We start from the raw sequence: 19,256 nt of genomic DNA on the forward strand, positions 1-19,256 counted from the left end.
CCCATCTACCCAATGGGGGTGGTGGGACTGTTTGTCCTCTGGGTACCTGGGGCCGCCTGTCTCCTCTCTCCACACTCTCCGGGACAGGACAACCCAGGCCTCAGTTTACCCATCTACCCAATGGGGGTTGTGGGACTGTTTGTCCCATGGGTGCCTGGGGCCGCCTCTCTGTCCCCTCTCTCTCCACACTCTCCTTCAGGTTGGGCCGGCTCCCAACCAGCACACACACATTCCACTACTAAAGCAGGCGGTTTCCAGCCACCCCTGGACTCCAGGACTCAGGGCTGAGACCTGCTTCCAGATGTCTCCAGCCGTTGCCCGATTTCTCCCAGGCCTGCCTCATGTTTGCTCTGAGATCACCCCGGAGACCCCCCAGAAATGTCCAGGCTGGAGCGGGGGGTGCCCTAGGCTAGGGGCTACCTGGACACAAGGCCCTTCACACCCTCCCTGCACCCCGGCCAGCCCCCAGCCACTCGCCTGACCCTGGCAGTTCCTGCCATCCCAGCCAGCTCAGGACTTTGAGCTAAAGCTACGGCATGGCCTCCCTGGCACTGAGGGGAACGCTGACTTCTGGACCTGGTCCAAACCCTGAGGCGCAGGGCCCAATGGGGACAGAAGGGAAGGGGCCGGCACCCCTGACCAGCCGTCTCTAAGCCAGTCCAGCTGGCAAAGTGGAGTGCATGGTGTCGCAGCCCCGGGCAGTCAGTGCCAGTCACCATGAGAGCTGTCCACGGCAGAGAGGGGCTGGCAGGGGTGGGTGGGACCGAGTGTCTAGCAACTCCTTAAAGACAGCTGGCTAGGAGTCCCCAGGCCAGGGTCCCACCTGGACACCTTTGCCCCCTCTGCCATGCCACTGAGACCCACCCCAAGCCTTTGTGACTGGCCGCAAGAGAAGCCAGGAGGGTGCCCCTCCCTGACCTCTCAGACCCTCTGGTTTAGTGGGGGATGGGGCACTGTCTTTTCCAAGCAGGGGTGTGGCTCCAGTGAGCCCCCCCCATCCAGGCGCACCCCCTCCCCCAAAATCACACACACAGCTGAAGGCCTTAGAGGGGCAAGGTTGGGCCTGCAGGCACCCCAGCTGCAGACGGCCTCCCGAGCTAAGCCTGGCGACAATGGCAACCCCAAAGTTGAGCCTGCTGAGTCACCGAGACCCCGAGTGTGCCTGAGGCCACACAGCCAGGCCACCCTGCTGGGTCACCGAGACCCTGAGTGTGCCTGAGGCCAGCCTGACGGGTCGCAGCTCTTGGGTCTGCAGGGCCCCTACCCAGCATAGATCGTCTGCCTCCCCTTCCGCCAGCACCCACCTGAAATTAGCCCCACAATCCCAGAGAGCTCCTCCAATGACAAGGACCCCACCCCTGTGCCTGTGGGCAGCTCTGGAGGGAACGGTGGTGTATCAGTGTCTGGGGGACCCCACCCCTGTGCCTGTGGGCAGCTCTGGAGGGGACGGTGGTGTAGCAGGGTCTGGGGGGCCCCAAGGAGGCCTCTCACAACAGAGGACGTGACAGGCAGGCGTGTTGGGCGCCTCCCAACCGGGTCACACCCCAGCCACCAGCCCTCCCTGCCCTGGAGAGGGACTGCCAGATATACCAGGTCCCAGTGCCCCCTGGGGCTCTGCCTAGAGAGGGGAGCAGCCAGCCCAGGTCCCACATCCCGCACAGGCCGGCAGGGGCTCGGGCAGCTCCGGGCTCAGCAGGCTGGCCCTCATGTGTCACGCCATCCCAGCCACACTTCTGTGGGCAGCTGAGGACAGGCAATGTCGGCCGGCTGCATTGCACGGAGCCTGGCGACTTCTGGAGGCTTAATTATACAGATGGATTTTCTGGGTGGTAATTAAAAATTCCTTTAGGTTTCAAATCAACTTCTACAAATTAGAATCAATTTCCACTGCGGGTCGGAGGAAGGCAAGCCAATGTGGCCGGGAACAGCCCTGGGAGGGGGCCTGGTGGCTGCAGGCCAGCAGAACGGTCAGGGAACCCAGCCAGGGAATGGCCGGGCAGCGGCGCAGGGAGGTGGTCTCGGTTACGGGGTACCCCTCAGGCAGGGAGCCGCCACCAGACCCTGATGCCCAGCCAGCAGCAACGCCCCCACCCACCCTCGCTCCTTCATCTCCCTGGACCAAACCCCAGGACCTCAGTGATTCTCCTCTTTTCTGACAGACCAAGGTTGGGGGGACCACAGGGGCCTTCTCCAGCCCCTGGAGTCTGGCCTGGGTGACATGTTCCCCAGGCGGCCCCCGCTGGACTGGGCTCACGTGCCCCACAGTGCAGGCCGGGAGCTCATAACGGAGAAACCCCCCCACAGAGAGGCTTGAACAGGGGAACAGGGCTGAAGACCCCCTCGGCGGTGGGCTCCTGTCTGATGAAATACCCCTCAGGCACAGTACCCATCCTGTCCCCCAGCCCCACACTCTAAAATCAGTGCTTTCAGGCTGGGCGCCGTGGTTCACACCTGTAATCCCAGCGCTCTGAGACGCTGAGGCCGGAGAATCACTTGAACCCAGGAGTCTGAGACCAGCATGGGCAACACAGTGAGACCCCACTGCTACAAAATATTTAACAAAAAAATCAGCTGGGTGTGGTGGCAGCTACCCGGGAGGCTGAGGTGGGAGGATCGCTTGACCCCAGGAGGTGAAAGCCACAGTAAGCCACGATCGTGCCACTGCACTCCAGGCTGGGTGACGGAGCAAGACTCCATCTCAAAAAAAAAAAAAAAAAAGACACTCTTCAGAGCACCTGCCAGGTCCAGCACAGCCTGGCCACCTCCCCTTCCTCAGGTCTCCAGGCCTGTGCACTTCTGAGGGGCTGGGCAGGCGCTAAGCCCCCTTCCTATTCCTGCAGCCCTGCGGGGGGCCGGGCCTCCCCAGCTGACCCCCATGAAGAAAACCAGTCCCACCCAGGATGCTTCAGGGACACCAGCTCCTCAGTCTCTGGGAGAAGAACTGCTTTTCTCACCCCCGCAGGCTTCCTGTTGCAGACCGCTGCTTCCCTCGGAACCCTGGAACAAAGGCAGCCCCCCAGCCTCCTTTCTGTGGCTCCCCTTCCCACATAGGCACCGCCTGTGGCCATGGGGGCCCACACCCAAGGTCCACAGAAGGCCCCTGAGCTCTCAGGACCTGGGGGGCCCTCCAAGGGGCCCAGCTCCAGCGCACTGCAAATGCCAGTCCCTGGCGCGCCAGGAGGTGTGACCACAGGGCGGGCAGTGCTGCTGCTGTCCGTGGTGCTGAAGCAGCAGCCTCGCCTGGGCCCATCCTGGATGTACCAGAGCTGGGAGGGCTGGGGTTAGGTGTGGGGGACACATCCATGAGGGGGCGAGGAAGCGACCTCCCGGCCGGAAACACACAGCTTTATCGCAGCTGCTCCACTGATCCCCGTTTTCTCATCTGTGGGGAGTTGAGGAGGGAAAAGACTCCCAAACTGCTCTTCCCAGCTTGAAGGCACACAGCTCTGAAGGCGCCATTTTCTCCCGGCCCCTGGATGTGGGCGTGGGTAGCCCCAGAGCCACTGCCTGTTGTGTGGGGGGCAGCAAGGCCTGCATTCCCGCTGCTGGGTGACGGGGGGAGTGTCTGGGAGTGGGGGGAACCCTGGCAGCTGCTATCTCCGTGCCGAAGATGCTGGAGACCTCGGATTCTTGGGGCCAGGAGCCAGTCTCAGGGCGGCTCAGCCAATGTCGGGGCTGCCAGACCCCCGAACAGTGCCGACTGAGCCCTGAGGTGCTGTGGGACCCCTCTCCCCAGAGCCAGCGGTCTCCAGGGTCCTGGGTCGGGACAGGGGCTCCTCAGAAGCCCGCATGCTGTGGGACCAGCGTGGCCCAAAGGGTGGTCCTGGACCATCCCAACCCGAAACATCAGCTAACGTCCCCGGTAACATCAGCTCCCAGGCCCGCCCAGACCTGCTGGCTCAGGTGTCCTGGGGCCAGGGCCTCCCCGACCCTGCCCCGTGACTAATCCTCAAGCCAGGGCCGTGGGGCAAGAGCCTGACCTTCCCCATCTGTAAAAAGGGCTATTTCATCTTTCTGGCGCTGACAGGTTTTATGCAGACCCTCCTGCAATGCAAGCCCCTCCATCTACTCTCCTGACTGACACGGCTCAGCCTGGCCCCTGCTGGTCCTGAAGGACACATTCTCACCACACCAAGGCCTCCACATTTGCCGAAAGAAGATCAGGACAGACGTTTCTACAGAGGAACCGAGGCGGGGCTGTGTGGCCCTCCTCAAGAGACGGTTAAGGCGTCAAAGCCATAGGCCAGCCTCAGCTCCTCAGACCACCGGGGAGGGGACTGTAGCAGCGCTAGCCCAGCGAAGGGATGGATGTCTCCAGGTGCGGCTGCTGCCTGGCTCCTCCTCTATGGTCAGAGTGGCCCCCAAGCAGGGCTGTGGCCTCCAGGAATCCCAGCGGGGCTCCCTGCTCGGCTGCATCCTGACATCGGTGCCGGGGTCCCAGCTCTGCAGCTGGGAGGATCGGGAGGCTGGGCCATTCCCGCCCCACCCGCTGTCCCCCAGAGCAATCTGCTCAGCCAGCTGAGCCCCATTAGGCCAAATCTGCAACAGCTGGGCACAAGCAGCCTGAAGCAGGGGCAGGGGTGTGGGCGGGGAAGGCACCCACAGCAGGAAAGAGAAGCCCAGAGCAAGGTGGGCCACAGCCCCCCACTCAGGACCCCATGCTCTGCAGGGCACTGACTGCAGCTGAGGTCACAGGCAGCCAGGACTCTTAGCCACGTGCTCCCCTCTCTGCACCCACCCGTGACTGGGCAAAACCCTCCCTGCCCTGGGTAAGAGGGTGCCAAGGCTGAGGCCGCTCCCTCCCTGCCCGCTCTGCCCACGGCCCCACGCGGCGCTGGCCGCCTCCTCCCCTCGCGGCCCTCATTCTCAGGAACACTCAACCTTACTTTCCTGATTTGCTCAAGAAGACAACCTACGTGTATGCATGGGGGAAACCCATTCCCACAAGAGCTATCAGCCCGCAGTGGGGAGGGGATGGTCCCGTGCTCTGAGGGACTCCGTCACCTCTGCTGCAGGGGAAGCAACAGCTTCGGTCCCACATCAAGAGAGCCAGGAGAGGCCGGGCCAGCCGCAGACCCTGGGAGTCAGTGAGTGGCACAGGAGATCCCCGGGAACCGGCCGCCTGGTCAGAGCGATACGCCTCAGTGCACCGCCTTCGCAGAGCCTCGACCCTCCAGCTCTGTGTCCGTGTCCACCCCCACTCAGAACCCGGCAGCTCCAAAGGACCCTCGAGGCCACGGGGGTGGGACCGACCGCCCTGAAGTCTGCCGGTCATGGTGGTGGTCCCGGCCCTGAGAGCCCGGGCGCACTGCTTGTATCGAGAAGAGCTAGAAGGGCAGAATACCTCCACCGATGTGGCACGTTAACCCCGCCAGGAAGCACCGGAAAGGAGACGGTGGTGCCGTGGGCATCAGGACCGAGTCACAGAGGACACGTGACCCGATTCACGACAGAAGCCACAGTGCAGGCCATCTCAAGGGGCGTGTGTGTGTGCACCTATGTGCAGAGGTACAGAGACGTTCCCGGGGAATCGCTGGAGGATGACAACGCCGTGGGGAGGGACAAGACGAGGGCGCTCGGGACGCGGGCAGAGTCAAGGATGAGAACGCCGGGGGGAGGGACAAGACGAGGGCACTCAGGACGCGGGTAGAGTCAAGGATGAGAACGCCATGGGGCGGGACGAGAGCACTCGGGATGCGGGCAGAGTCAAGGATGAAAACGCCGTGGGGAGGGACAAGACGAGGGCATTCAGGACGCTGGCGGAGTCCACACAGACCCTCTGACGTTCACCCCCCACCAGGCATCGTCCGGCTTTCTGCACGGCGAATCCAGGCCCTGCGTGTGCAATGACGAAAGCGCAATGTCCGGGAGTCTGGCCTGTGTGGTCACAGCGGGCTGGGCCCCTGCCTTCCGGGCTCCCTGGGCCCAGCTTCTGAACAGCCCCGCTGGGACACACTGAGGGAGCCGCGCATTTTTATCCAAACACCACGAAGGAAACAGGCTCTCCCCGAGCAGCCCCGGGAGGACCAGCGTGGCACACCCTGGCCCGCACACACCCCGCCTCCGGCCCCTACACACGCCATCTACTCACCCGCCCTGTACACACCCCGCCTCCGGCCCCTATGCACGCCAACCGTCTACTCACCCGCCCTGTACACACCCCACCTCTGGCCCCTACGCACGCTGACCATCTACCCACCTGCCCCGCACACACCCCGCCTCCGGCCCCTACGCACGCCGTCTACTCACCTGCCATGGACCCCCGTGCCCCGCTAGGCTTTCTGAGCATCTCTGGGGTCCCCCAGAAAGGCAGACTCGGGGGAGGCCTCTGCAGATGGCCAGGTCCATGTGGGAGTCTGGCTGCTGCTGGCAGGACCCACAGACAACATCCACGAGTCCAGCTCCCACCCAGGGCACGTCTAAGCTCCACATAACCGGTGGGTGAGGCCAGGAACGCCAATCCTGCCTACACCAGGGACAAAGGAAACGGGCACTCACGACAGACGGGCCCACACGTGTCCACAGCGGCTCTGATCCCGACGGCCAGCGGTGGAAACAGCCCTGGTGTTTACCAACAGACCCATGAACACACGGAACGTGGTCTGGTCCCACGGCGGAGTATTACTCAGCCACGAAAAGGAAGGAAGCTCGACACGCCACGACGCGGGTGAACCCGGGAACATGATGCCGGGAGGAGCTGGGCACAGAAAGACCACATGTCACACGGAAAGTCCCGCACAGGCAAACCCAGAGACAAAGCGGGGTAGAGACAACCAGCGCTGGGCAGCGAGGGCTGATGGGGACGTGGTTTCCTCCTGGGACGGGGAAACATTCTAGAACTAGGCAGAAGTGATGGTTCAACAACACGAAGGTCGCTAACCTGTGCGCTTTAAAATCCGCTGGTTGTCAAATAAATAAATAAATAAAATGACTAACCCTGTGGTATGTGAAGCTCACTTCAGTCATCACCACAGCCTGCGTTTCCAGCTTTGCCTCTAAATGGCAGCTTCCCTCCACTGGAGCCCCGCACCTGTCTGCAGTCGCCACTCAAGGCGCCCTTTGGACCGGGAATTGAGACCCGGCACATGGGCAGGCGTAGGTTGGTGGGGCTGTCTCCTCCTCCTGCCACGTGGCCTCCACTCTCGCTGGGCAGAAGGCCCCCACATGCCCCGGGCCCACCTGGCCACGTGATAACTCCTGGCGCCCTCCAGCCCCTTGAGACCTGCCTTCCACCAGGGGGCCCGGATGCCCACGAGAGGGCAGGGACACTCGGAGGCTGATGGCAGCATCCGTGCCTCCTCCCAGGCTCACAGAGGATGAGGGTGAGGGCCGGGAAACGAGCAGCCCCGGTCAGCAGGTGATGAGCCCTCCCCACGGATGTCCCTCAAAAACAGGACAGCTGCTGTGCACAGGTGCCCAGGCCAAGCCGCCTGGAGTCCTCTGGGGCTGGTGGCCCCATTCACCCCTGAGCCTCGGTCCCACACTTGCCGGCCTCCACAGTCCAGCCTCTGCCTCGAGCAGTAAGGCCCAAAGCTGTCAAGGACCCAGTGGGCCGGAGCCTTGGCCAGGGTCTGCGGTGCATGCGGCAGGCTGGGCCTGACCATTCCTCAAGCACCGGAAGCCCCCTGTGGGCAGGAGTGACGCCCTCCAGTCTAGTGCGGTCCCGCCTACACCCTGCGCGATGGGCTGGTGTCCCATCTCCCCTACCAGCTCCACTAGGCCTGAGGGGCCAGGCACAGCCCAGCGGGCCTTGACTCTTCTGCCCTTGGCATCCGATGAAGCACTGGGGCAGCCACGGCTGCCCAGGCAGATGCACCTTCCCCAGGCGGCATGGACACGGCTCCAGAGCACCTGTCGTTAATTAACCGATACAGGAGCGAATTAATTAATTCAGTCTCCCTCTGTAGTGGCGAAATTCTGGAGCCAGATGTTTGCAGACTTTGGAGTCTCCCAGCAGGTGCGACGGGACAGACCCCACTGGGGGAGCAACATGTCAGGTCACGTGTACACCCATGTATACACATGTGCTCTCGCACGCTCCCCCCAGGGCCACCCCCCAGCCTCACGGGGGAGACGACAGAAAGTACATCAAACCTGCAGGACGGGACGGTGCCCGGGGAGCTCCAGGGCCTGCCCTGAGCGCGGCGCCTCCCCCAGACCCCCAACCCCAATGCCATGACAGGCACGTGTCCTGTTCTCCAGCGGGGCCTCTTAGCGGGAGAGGATTGGGTGGGAAGGGGGAGGGCGAGGCAGCCACACGATCCAGGATCAGGGATGCCAGGGATGCGCTGACTGAAGGAGGTTTCTCTTCCTTCCCCCCGGAGGCCGTTGCCATGGAGACGAGGGAGGAGGAAGCCCGGTCAGGGCTGGGGGGAGGGGCCGGGAGGGATCCCCGGCTCCACGCTGAGGGCGGCCCCCACGCCCGTCTCCTCCCTCGGGAGAAGCCACCGCAGGGTTTTAACTCAGGAAAGGGTGAGGTCCTGAGGACCCCTCTGTGCTGGGGAAAAGTGGGGGGACACGGCGCCATAAGACCCAACAGAACCCGTCAGGGGTCCCGGGGAGGCCGGCTCCCGAGGGCAGCCCCAGGATTCCCACAGCCGCACGGGGGTGGAGGGTACTGCATTTCAGGGCTCCAGGCCTGACACAGAACTTCCCGGAAACGGCCACCTGGGGCCCCACTGTGTCCCACCCCAGTCCCTGTTGCTGGGGGTGTCAGGGGTCACGGAGGATGGGGGCGGGGGTGGTGGGTGGGGCCCGGGCCTCCTTCACAGGCACCTGTACCAGCCCTGGAGACCGAGCTGTCCAGAGATGGGACAGGTGGGCTTGCGCCCCTGAGAACCTGCAGTACCCATGGACCCCGTGGCTGACTCCTGACCTGGGGAGCTCTCAGGTTGGGCCCAGGACTCAGGACTCAGCTCCACAGAGGTCACCTGCATCCCATTCCAGGCAGGGAATGGAGGGTCTGGGCAACGTCAGAGGAGGGCCAGGGTGGGGGTCCCCGCCACAATGACTGACCGCCTCGTTGGAGGGCTGCGAGCTCTCCTGGCCTGTCCTGGTCCTCAACCCTTGCCTCTCCCAGCCAACCCCCAGTCTGCTGTGAGCATCAATGTGCAGCCTGCCTGGAGCGTTCACCCCAGCCAGGCCCCCGATGTGGGAGCCCCTCTCCCCAGGGGCCTGGCCAGGGGAACGTGGCCGGAGCCAGCCGCCTGGACTTGTGTGACTCACACGGGCGGTGGGGGGTGGGGAGCCCGGGCAGCAGCCAAACATGGAGTGTTTGTCTCCAGCCGGCGCCGCAGGTCACAGGAGGGCGCGGGGGCTGGGCTGCCCGTGGGAGAGCACCGCCCCCAGCACAGGGGTGCGGGGAGCCCACGCCCACCACAGGCCACCACCTGGGGGATTGAAGTCACCGCTCCATGAGGGGACGGCTCACTCCCGGCTGCCGGAACATTCCGTCTCAACGGAGCTCCTCCCTGCGCAACGTCCTCGGGAGACTCGGGCGCCACAGAGAGCAGCCCTGGCCTCCGCCTCTATGTCTGCAGGGCTGCACCCAGGTGGGCTGAGGCTCGCCTACCCCACCCTGCAGAGCCTCCCATCTGCCACCCAACGGAGAGGCCAAAACGATCACATCGCCTGCGCTGTCTCAGGCACGGACCCCGCCCCTGCCACGGCCCGGGGAATCACCAGGCTCACCTGGGCGGCCACGTCTCACCCTGGGGAGCGTCGCGTCCATCTGTGTGGGGGGACGGGGAGGGCCGGAAGCACACAGCAGCCAGGGCAGGCGGCAGAGTGGGCCTGTATGCATGCGTGTGCGAGGGGGGCATGCGTGTGCAAGGCGCATGTGTGAGGGGGGCATGCGTGTGAGGGGAGTGTGCGTGTGCGAGGGGCACATGTGTGTAAGGGCAGCATAGGGACCTAAGGCGCGTGTCCGGGTGTGGGTGTGTGTTGTATGTGTAGCTGCCTGTGTGCACGGGCCGGGCTCACCCCACACACGAGTGGAGAACACACAGCCCTCTTCAGGCCTGAGACAAGGACGGGTCCCCCACCTCCATGGACGGAAGGAGAGCTTGGCGCGAAGCACCACCACGGAGCCGGAGCACACGCGGACAGCTCCCTCTAACTGCGCGCAATTCTAAAAGCCACGCTAATTACGAAGAAACCTAATATACCTATTTATCTCTAATAAAGAGCTTGATTTGGGAACTTTTCAAAGCGTAATTGAGTGGAAAAGCGCCTGATCCCAGCCCTCGTCTCCGTGCCTGCGGGAAGCTTGGCTGTGCAGGCCGAGAGGCCAGTGGCCCTGCCAGCCACTTGGTGGCAGCGTGCAGCCACGCCGGCAAGTACCTTGGGTGCACGACCACCCAGGATGTTCTGCCTGAAATGGAGCAGACCCCAAGACTCTCCTGGCCGACGCGGGCATCAAATCGCTGGCTCAGCTCCCACCGTTGCTGGGGGCTCGGCAGCTGCCCCAGGTCAAGGCCACCTGGTCAGGCTGGCTTTGTCCTGGGAGCGGGAGGTGGAGGGGCCGGCCAGGCCGGGTGAGAGCTCCTCTCCTCTGGCCTCACCCTTGCCCATCTTGGTCCCCCTACGAGAGTGCTGCGTGCCCCCAGGCTTTGAGGGAAAGGCGTGGGCAGCAGAAACCCAGCCAGGAGGGGACCTTGGGGAAGACGACCGCCCGCCCCAGGGACAGGCCTGTGGGGCCTGCTCCGGGCTGGAATTCTCCAGGCCAGAAATAACTGCCTGAGCGCCACTGCACAGCTGCCGCGGCCCAAATTAGAGACCACCCCAGGGGACCAGGCGCTCCCTCCATGGGAACATGGCCTGGAGCTCCACCCTTGGGTCTGGCCGGGAAGCTGGCGGAAGCAGTCCCACCAAGGCTCTTTCCTGCGGGAAGACGGGGCGAGCCCCTGCCAACGCGGCCCAGCAGGTCTGTCCTCAGCACGCTGGCAGCCAGGTCGGGTGCTGGCCCGGGCAGTCCAGGGCAGGGGTGGCTGTGGACCAGGGCTGACTTCACTCTGGTCCTCTTCACGTAAGGGGCCTCCCTGTGGGAGCCAAAGGCCCCCACTCGGCAGCATTCCGGCCCCCGCTGTGCACCCTGTGCTCTCTCCCCAGAGTCTGCATCTCATCGTTCCCTGCCCCGCCCGCCCTGCCCAGGCCCCTCCCCACCCGCGTCCTACTCCACGTGGTGGCCGAGGGGACCCCTGCCCCGGGAAAGCCAAGGCCAGGCGGGCCACTCCCCACCCCACGCGCTATGGAGAGCAGCCCCTCCCTGGCCCCCCCACGCCCTGGCTGTGACTGCAGCCCCTACTCAGGACCCAGAGGCTGTGGCTGTGCCTCGGAGGGGATATGGGGACGCCAGGGACGCCAGGACACGGGCCCACCCTCCATGCTCCAGGGCACCTCCAGTCCCACCACTGGGGATTTCCTTTAAGACCTCGGGCCTCCACAGACCTGGGGTTTAGACACCTGGGGTGCCCCCTCCTCACCCAGTCTGTCCCTCCTGCCCTGCTCTGTCCCCAACTATGGGACCCTCCTCCCCAGCCCACGGCAGCCCAAGTCCCTCTTGCCTCCGCATGCTCTGTGGGCGACGCCTGGTCTCAATCTGTGTGAAAACCCAGCTCCGGCCTGCAACACCCTGTGTTCTGCAACGCAGACACGCATCACGTGCCTGTGCACACACAGCAGCCGGCTCACCTGGTATGCAGGGACAGGGACCCACCCAGGCCACCCAATGGGCTGGCCGTCCATCCACACGACGCCCCTCAGCCCTGTCCCTGCAGAGCCCAGCCCCCCTCAGTATCACCCGGCAACCAGATATATATTAAAAAACAAGGATGGGCCGGGGGCGGTGGCTCACGCCTGTCATCCCAGCACTTTGGGAGGCTGAGGCATGTGGATCACGAGGTCAGGAGTTCAACACCAGCCTGGCCAAGATGGTGAAACCCCATCTCTACTAAAAATACAAAAAAATTAGCTGGGCGTGGTGGCACATGCCTGTAATCCCAGCTACGTGGGAGGCTGAGGCAGGAGAATCGCTTGAACACATGAGGCAGAGGTTGCAGTGAGCCGAGATCACGCCACTGCACTCCAACCTGGGCGACAGAGCAAGACTCCATCTCAAAAAAAAAAAAAAAGAAAAAGAAAAGAAAAAGAGGCTGGGCGCAGTGGCTCACGCCTGTCATCCCAACACTTTGGGAGGCCGAGGCGGGTGGATCACTTGAGGTCATGAGTTCAAGACCAGCCTAGCCAACATGATAAAATCCCGTCTCTACTAACAATACAAAAATTAGCCAGGCATGGTGGTGGGCGCCTGTAATCCCAGCTATTCAGGAGGCTGAGGCAGGAGAATCGCTTGAACCCGGGAGGCAGAGGTTGCAGTGAGCCGAGATCACACCAGCAACAACAACAACACACACACACATCAATAAATAAACGAGGAGAACGGAGCAGCCACTCAGCAGCAGCTCGGTCGGCTCTCCCACCTCCCCCACCTCGCGAGGGCTGGAGAGTCCATGGGGGGATCCCCCAAACCCCAGTGCCTGGTCAGCCAGGGCTTCCGTCCATCACATCCTGGTGACTGAGGTCAGGAACCCCCAACTCACCCTACCCAGGAGCCCCTGAGGCCAAACCCCACCCACAGGGGCCGCCACACACCCGCTCCACCAGTCCCGGGAGGCGCGTCAGATACAAGCAGAGCTCTCACTCCTGGGGAGACGACGGCCAGGCCCAGCCAGGGGTGCCTGTGCTGTGGTTTTGCTTCCCAGGCAGGTCTGAGGAACAGCGTGCAGGAAGGGCTGAACCCTATACCCGCCACAGCCTGGTGTCCACAGGTCACCCATTCACCACCCAACAGGGTCTCTGTGACCTGACAGAGATCACAGAGCCTCAGTTTATCCCCTGGGGAAAATGGTGGGGCTGGGAGGGGTGCGGGGCCACCCTGCTGGGGAGATGCCACCGTCCGGTCCTCCCTCTGCCCCGGCAGCCACACCTGCCTGCCCCGGCCACTCCGCCACATCTCTTCACCCCAACCCTGACTTCTGGAGCTCAGTGGAGACAGGGGCAGGGGCATCCAGGGGTGAGCCAGGTCTGGCCAGGGGGCAGGGAGGGACCCGAGGGACACTGTGGCCCCTCTGGCGCTGGACGCTGGTCCGCTGGATGTCGGCGGCTGAAGCAACAGACGCTCACTCTCCCACACCCTGGAGGCTGGAGTCTGAGACCACAGTGTGGGCAGGGCCAGCTCCTCCTGTGGCTGCTGTCCTTGGCCTGTAGACGCCGCTGTCACCCCCTGCATCTGTGTCCCCCTGTGGCCTCACCTAATCCTAACCCCCTTCTAAAGGGCCCTTATCTCCAAATACAGTCACATTCTGAGGCACTCGGGGGGGTGGGTTAGGACTCTGAGATATGAATATGGGGGCACCAGAAGCAGCCCGTAAATGAGGCGGCTGGGGAGGCTGTGGGGGGAGGGTCCAGAAAGAGGGGGCAGGAGGGACCACGGAGGGATCCAAGGAGCCGGGGCAGGAGAGCCAAGTGGGGGGTCCCAGGTGGAGCCGGGAGGGACCATGGGGTCCCCAGGGAATGGGGGTGGGGGAGGCCCCAGGGAGAGGGGGCAGGAGAGACCACACGGGGGGCCAGGGAGACAGGGCAGTGCTGGCAGCCTGGACACCTGCTGGGGACGGAGAGTTTGCGTCCCCACTGAGTTCAGACGCTGAGACCCAATGGGGCCTTTGGGAGGTGATTGGGATGAGGTGAGGTCAGGAGCGGGGGAGCCCTCAGGAACGGGGTTAATGCCCTTGTAACAAGGACCCCGAGAGACTCCTCCACCTCCCACCACGTGAGGACACGGGCAGAAGCAGGCGTCTACACCCAGAAGCGGCCCCCGTGGAGCCCGATCCTGCCCAGTCCTGCCCCGGGACGTCCGGCCTCCTGAACTGAGAAACAAACTGCCTCTGTCCCTGGCCACCAGGTCCTCAGAATGTCTGTCACAGCCCAAGCAGACCAAGACGCCCCCTCCCAAGTCTGTCCTGGGGGGTCCCTTCCCTTCCACCCCGACACCCCATTTCCTGCTTGGAGCTTGTTCCACTCTCTGCCTGGGTCAGAATTCAGCCCTCAAACTTATGACAGACGTGTGACCATGAGCCGCTATCTGTGCCAGCCTGGGAGACTCCGGGGCGACGGCAGGGTGGGCCTCGGTCAGACGTGGTCCCCACACAGTACCATGAGGAGGGCCCTCAGCCCTGAACTTCAGGCTGAGTCTCCAAGGCTGCCGGCGGCCGCGGTGTGTAAATGTCAGGGCCGGGGCTGAGACCCGGGCAGCAGGGGACCCGGCCCTGGAGGGGGTTGGCCCTGGGAGAGGCCTGGGGCACAGCAGCGCCTGGTGGAATCAAACTCCATCCAGCCTATGTCACCTAGAAATCCAAGTGTCCGAGAGTCCCCGATGTCCTTTGTAAATGTCAGTGGAATGACCAACAGGGCCGCCCAGGACAGACGCCTGAAGGTGGCAGCCTGTGACGTCAGAGTGACCTTTGGGGTTCAGTGTGGGGTTCAGAGAAGGTGCGGACGGCCTGGGGGAAGCTCCTGTGGGGAGGGAGTGAGGCTGCCCAGGCCTCCTCCAGCGCCTCCTCCCAGCCTGGGGGACCCTGCCTGTCCCTAGGCAGCACCCACCTAAGCCAAACCCAGGCCACCTCGTCCGTGGAACATCCTCACAGCAGCTGCAGCAGACGAACACTCGGCACTCAGAAGGCCACACCATCCCGTCCCCTGGGGTGAAGAGACTTGGGGGAAGGGCCGAGGGGAGGCAGGACAGAGGCAGCTCCCCAGCAGGGTGGCCCCGCTCCTCTCCAAGCACCATGATTTTCTTGGCTGATAAACTGAGCTTCATGGTGCATCCCCTGCTGGGCCACAGAGACTCCGTGCCCAGCCGGCCCCCGGACCCCCATCAGCCCCCTGCTCACTGCTAGAGTGGCTGGTTCCAGGGCCTGTGCAGACAAACCCGGCACCCCTTGGCTGCGGGGGTCACCTGAGACCCAGACGCCATTCTCGGGGTCCCCACAGCAGCCCAGGCCTGTCACCTCTGAGCATGGGGGGAAGTACTGGCCCCAGGCCTCCTCAGCCCGAGCCACAGGTCATTGCCATGCCTACCCTGCAGAAAGGGCCGGCAGCTGGGGTCCATGCAGAGGCCCTGGGGCTGCCACGAGTCGAGCGGCTGACCCCACTCTGCGGGGACAGCCCTCCCAGACCCATGCCTGGCTGTCCTCACAGCTGGACCCAAGGGTGAGCAGGGAAGCTCTGAGCCATTGCTGCTGTGCCTCGCCCCTGCCCTCCCGTGGTGGGTGAGGTGCCCCGTCGGGCACTAATTAGAGCTCCAAGCTCAGAACCGACAGTCAGGGCGGCTCCAGCACAAACATCTCTAACCCCGCACAGCATCTCTAACCACACAGCATTTGTGTTTAATGGGTTAGGTTGAAATTCCCGAAGCCTAGAACCCAGCTGAGCCATTATGCCTGCCAATCTGCGATGAGGTGTAAAGAGCAGAGCACACTAGACATGGCGTGTCCCGTGACTGGGCGATGGGAGCGGGAGGTGCCTCCCCGAACAGGGCTGGGACCCAGCAGCCACCAGGATGTCCTGGAAGCATGGCAGCCCCCAGGCCAAGTCCAGACGGAGGAACTGGGGTCAGACTCCAGGCTGTTGTAGAGCCTGCACCGGGGGTCCGGGCAGGAAGAATGGCAACCCAGGGTCTGCCTGAGACGGGCAGGGGCCACTGGCATACACCTCTCAAAGCACCATCCCAAGCCCAGCCCAACTTGCCCTCGGCCTGCAACGCCCACTGCCCACCTACCTCCCCAGCCTGGGAACACTCCTACGCAGCCCTCAAAACCCACTCCCGGGATCTTCCTCTAGGAAGGAATCTGGACTCCTCCTCCTCCCTCAGGCATTTGCAGAGTAACTAGTGTGTGTCAGGGACCGCTTCAGATTCTCGGACATGAGAGTAAACGGACAGGGCCACCTGTCAGGGGTGGGCGCAGCAGCAGTGAAGGACAAGCTTGGGACATGGCAAGCAGACGGGGACGCAGAGTGGGGGGTGCTCAGGAGCTGGAGGTTAAAGGATGGAGGGGCAGGGGTGCATCCAGCCCAGGCCAGGGCCCAGCAGGAGCGAGGACACAGCAGTGGGGAGTCCTGAGGGCCCCAGACCCTGTCTCCTGTCAACCCCCTCAAAGCCCTGCCCCACAACCAGCCTGCAGAACGCAAAACTACCAAAGGGACCAAAGAGGAGAGGTGAGTGGCCCTCCCGGGGCTCCCCAGAACCCAGCAGGGGACCCCACATGTAGGAGGGCTTCCCTTGGTAGGCACACCTACACACACAGTAGGGCCTCACATCACATGGGGGCCGTGGACATTAACCTGTGCGCACAGTGGGGCCTCACGTCATGTGGGGCTGTGGGCATTGACCTGCCTGCACAGTAGAGCCTCACGTCACGCAGGCCTGTGGAAGCTGATCTGCGCATAGAGCAGGCCTCCTGATACACGGAGCCACCACCTAGCTGGCCTCACAGTCCCTGCAGCCCTGAGACCCACCATGGAGCCATGGCCAGGCCCGGCTGGTGGGGGTGGAGGTGGGGGTTGGGGGTGGGGTGGGTGGAGGTGGGGGTGGGGGCCTCCCGCTGGCCCCCTGCCTGCCCACCGCGAGCTGGCTGCACACCTGGGCCCCGGGGAGCCTCGAGGCCAGGGCCACGCCACCTCGACCATCCTGGCTCTTGTCCATGTCTGAATCGATCCACCAACAACTCGATCCATTAAGTCAGATCGGAATTCTTGGAAGCCAGCAGGAAAAGGAAGGCTCTGTGAACTGTCTGAGTCATTTTTTTTTAAACTAACATTGGGCGCCTCTCCTCTCCCAGCTGGGGGCTGGACACACGCTGTTCTGCTGCATTATGGAAGGTACCTCTGCCCCTGCTGGGGGAGGGGCCCAGACAGCCCTGACTGTGGCAGGGGATTCCCTTCAAGAGCCACGGCGACCCCATCCTTCCCTCCCTCCCTCTCCGTGGCTACACCCCAGCTGCCACCCTGCAGAGCCCAGGCTGGGCCGGGTGGGCTGCGCTGACCGCAGCTGTTGAAAGCCTCATGCCAGCACCCCGAGATGGAGCCCCCCACCCTGGCAGCAATGGGCTAAGTTCACGCGTGGCTGCTGTGAAACGTTAGCTACCTCCATGTCCTGAGCTCTGGGGTCTGGCCCCCAGCAAGGGTGGGCTCCAGGAGGAACGAGAGAAAGGCACCTGGCCCGTGGCCATGGGATGGCCTTGAACCCAGGAGCCCCACGGGAGACTTCAGCCGGGTGCCACGAGAGGGAGGAGCAAACTGAGGCTGCCAGGACCTCTGCCCTTCCTTGGGGACTCTCTGCTTCAGTCCCCTCATCTGAGGGGCCACGGCTCTGCGGTGGGTCTCAGGGCTGCATGGACTGTGAGGCCAGCTAGGTGACAGCTCCCCGTATCAGGAGGCCTACTGTACGTGCAGGTCAACTCCCACAGGCCCGTGTGATGTGAGGCCCTACTGTACGCGCAGGTCAGTGCCCACAGCCCCGCGTGACGTGAGGCCCCACTGTGTGCACAGGTCAATACCCACAGCCTTTCAGAAGGAGTGGGGGAATTCCCCCGGGGTAAGCCTGCTGGTTTAGACCAGTGGTTCTCAGCACGGCAGCCGGGGAGCCCCACCCTCCCTCCCTCACCCCTCCGATGGGCATCCCAGGACGCTTCCACCAGGCCAGGCAGAGGGTCCTGCAAAACTGCAAAACACAGCCCCTCTTCTCACTGAGTTTTTTTTAACGTTTTGAGAAATATAACCTTTTCCATAAAAGAACGTGTTATGTTAACACACAAAGAGCTTATTATTGTGGTTAAGTGAGTTAGTAAATAATTTTTAAAAATTTCTCGTGTTAAATACTAAAAAAGTAAATAGACACAGAACCCAGGAGCAGAGACTCTGGACTTCGTCCGTCCGCACCAGCGTGAAGGGCCCGAGGCCCAGAGACGCAGCCACTGGTCTGGAGGTTGTGGGGGGGGGGAGCATGCCTCGTCCCACACTCCGGAAGGGCGTCCCCCTACCCCGGGGCTCTGGCCACCTTTATGCCTGCTGGGCCTCCCGATGCCACCCGCTCAAACCCCTGCAAAGCTCCGCACCCCGTTCCTCCCTGCCTGGCTGCCAGCACCCCATCTGCTGCCCCCTTCCAGCCTCGGCCTTTTGGGCACCTCCACCTCGTGCCCATCAGCCGCTTAAACATGCTAGGACCTCCAACTTGCCCCATACCTCGACACCCCAATATCCACAAGGACACTTGGGCTCCCCAACTCCCCAGGCCCACGGCCACACGGAAGGCTCTCCACGCCACACCCAGGGCAGGTCTGTGGCCCTGGGACTCTGGCCCCACCCCTCCCCTCCCTCCCAGGCAGCACCCACCTGCAAGGCCCTGGTGTCCCTGGGGCCAGCTGCTAAGGACGGACAAGGCTTAGGGCCAGTGACTGCGAGAGTCCCCACAGGGCCGTCCTGGCCCTGATCACAGCCCCTGCCCCGCCTCAGAGGAGCAAAGCTATGAGTCCTCCCAGCCCACAGCCCTGGGCCTGGACAGGAGTCCTCGGGGGCACCCAGGCAGCAGCAGCCCACTCCGACCCTGGGTGCCCTGGGAAGAAGGGTGCCCTGGCTCACCCCATGCACCTCCCTGCCCCACACCCATGCGGGCGGGTCTGCCCCTGTGGCTACAGGAAGCCGGTTATAGGGAAGCAGCTGCTTTAATAATAAATCGTTTAATTACAGAAGCCGGGAGCTCCTACTAGGATCCCGCGGCGTGGAGTGCAGACTACCCGCTGCTCCCACACCTCGGGGTTCCCTCCACAGAGTGGGTGATGCGCGTGACAACACACAGGTACATACGTGTCCTGCTGGGGACCCCACGGCCACCCCAGATGGAGGCGGGCCAGGCCTGGGGAAGGGTGAGGGCAGCCCCGCTGCCACCGTCTAATAGGGGAGGACGCCTGGGGGCAGCCTAGGGATGGAGTGAGGGGGGCCCAGGTAGAGCCTGGAACATTGGGGACAGCACGGCCTGGCTCACCGAGCTCTTTTCTACTCAACAGGGAAGGCTGAGGTGACGCACTGTGGGGGGTGCCCCAGCCCCAACTCCCTGCCAAGCTCCAGGGGCACTGCCAGGCGGGAAAGGCAGACTCGCCCTGGGCCAGCCGGATCGAGGCACGCAGCCACTCTCGCCCCTGACA

Source organism: Nomascus leucogenys, chromosome 18, assembly GCF_006542625.1.
Source record: "Nomascus leucogenys isolate Asia chromosome 18, Asia_NLE_v1, whole genome shotgun sequence".
Lineage (NCBI taxonomy): Eukaryota > Metazoa > Chordata > Mammalia > Primates > Hylobatidae > Nomascus > Nomascus leucogenys.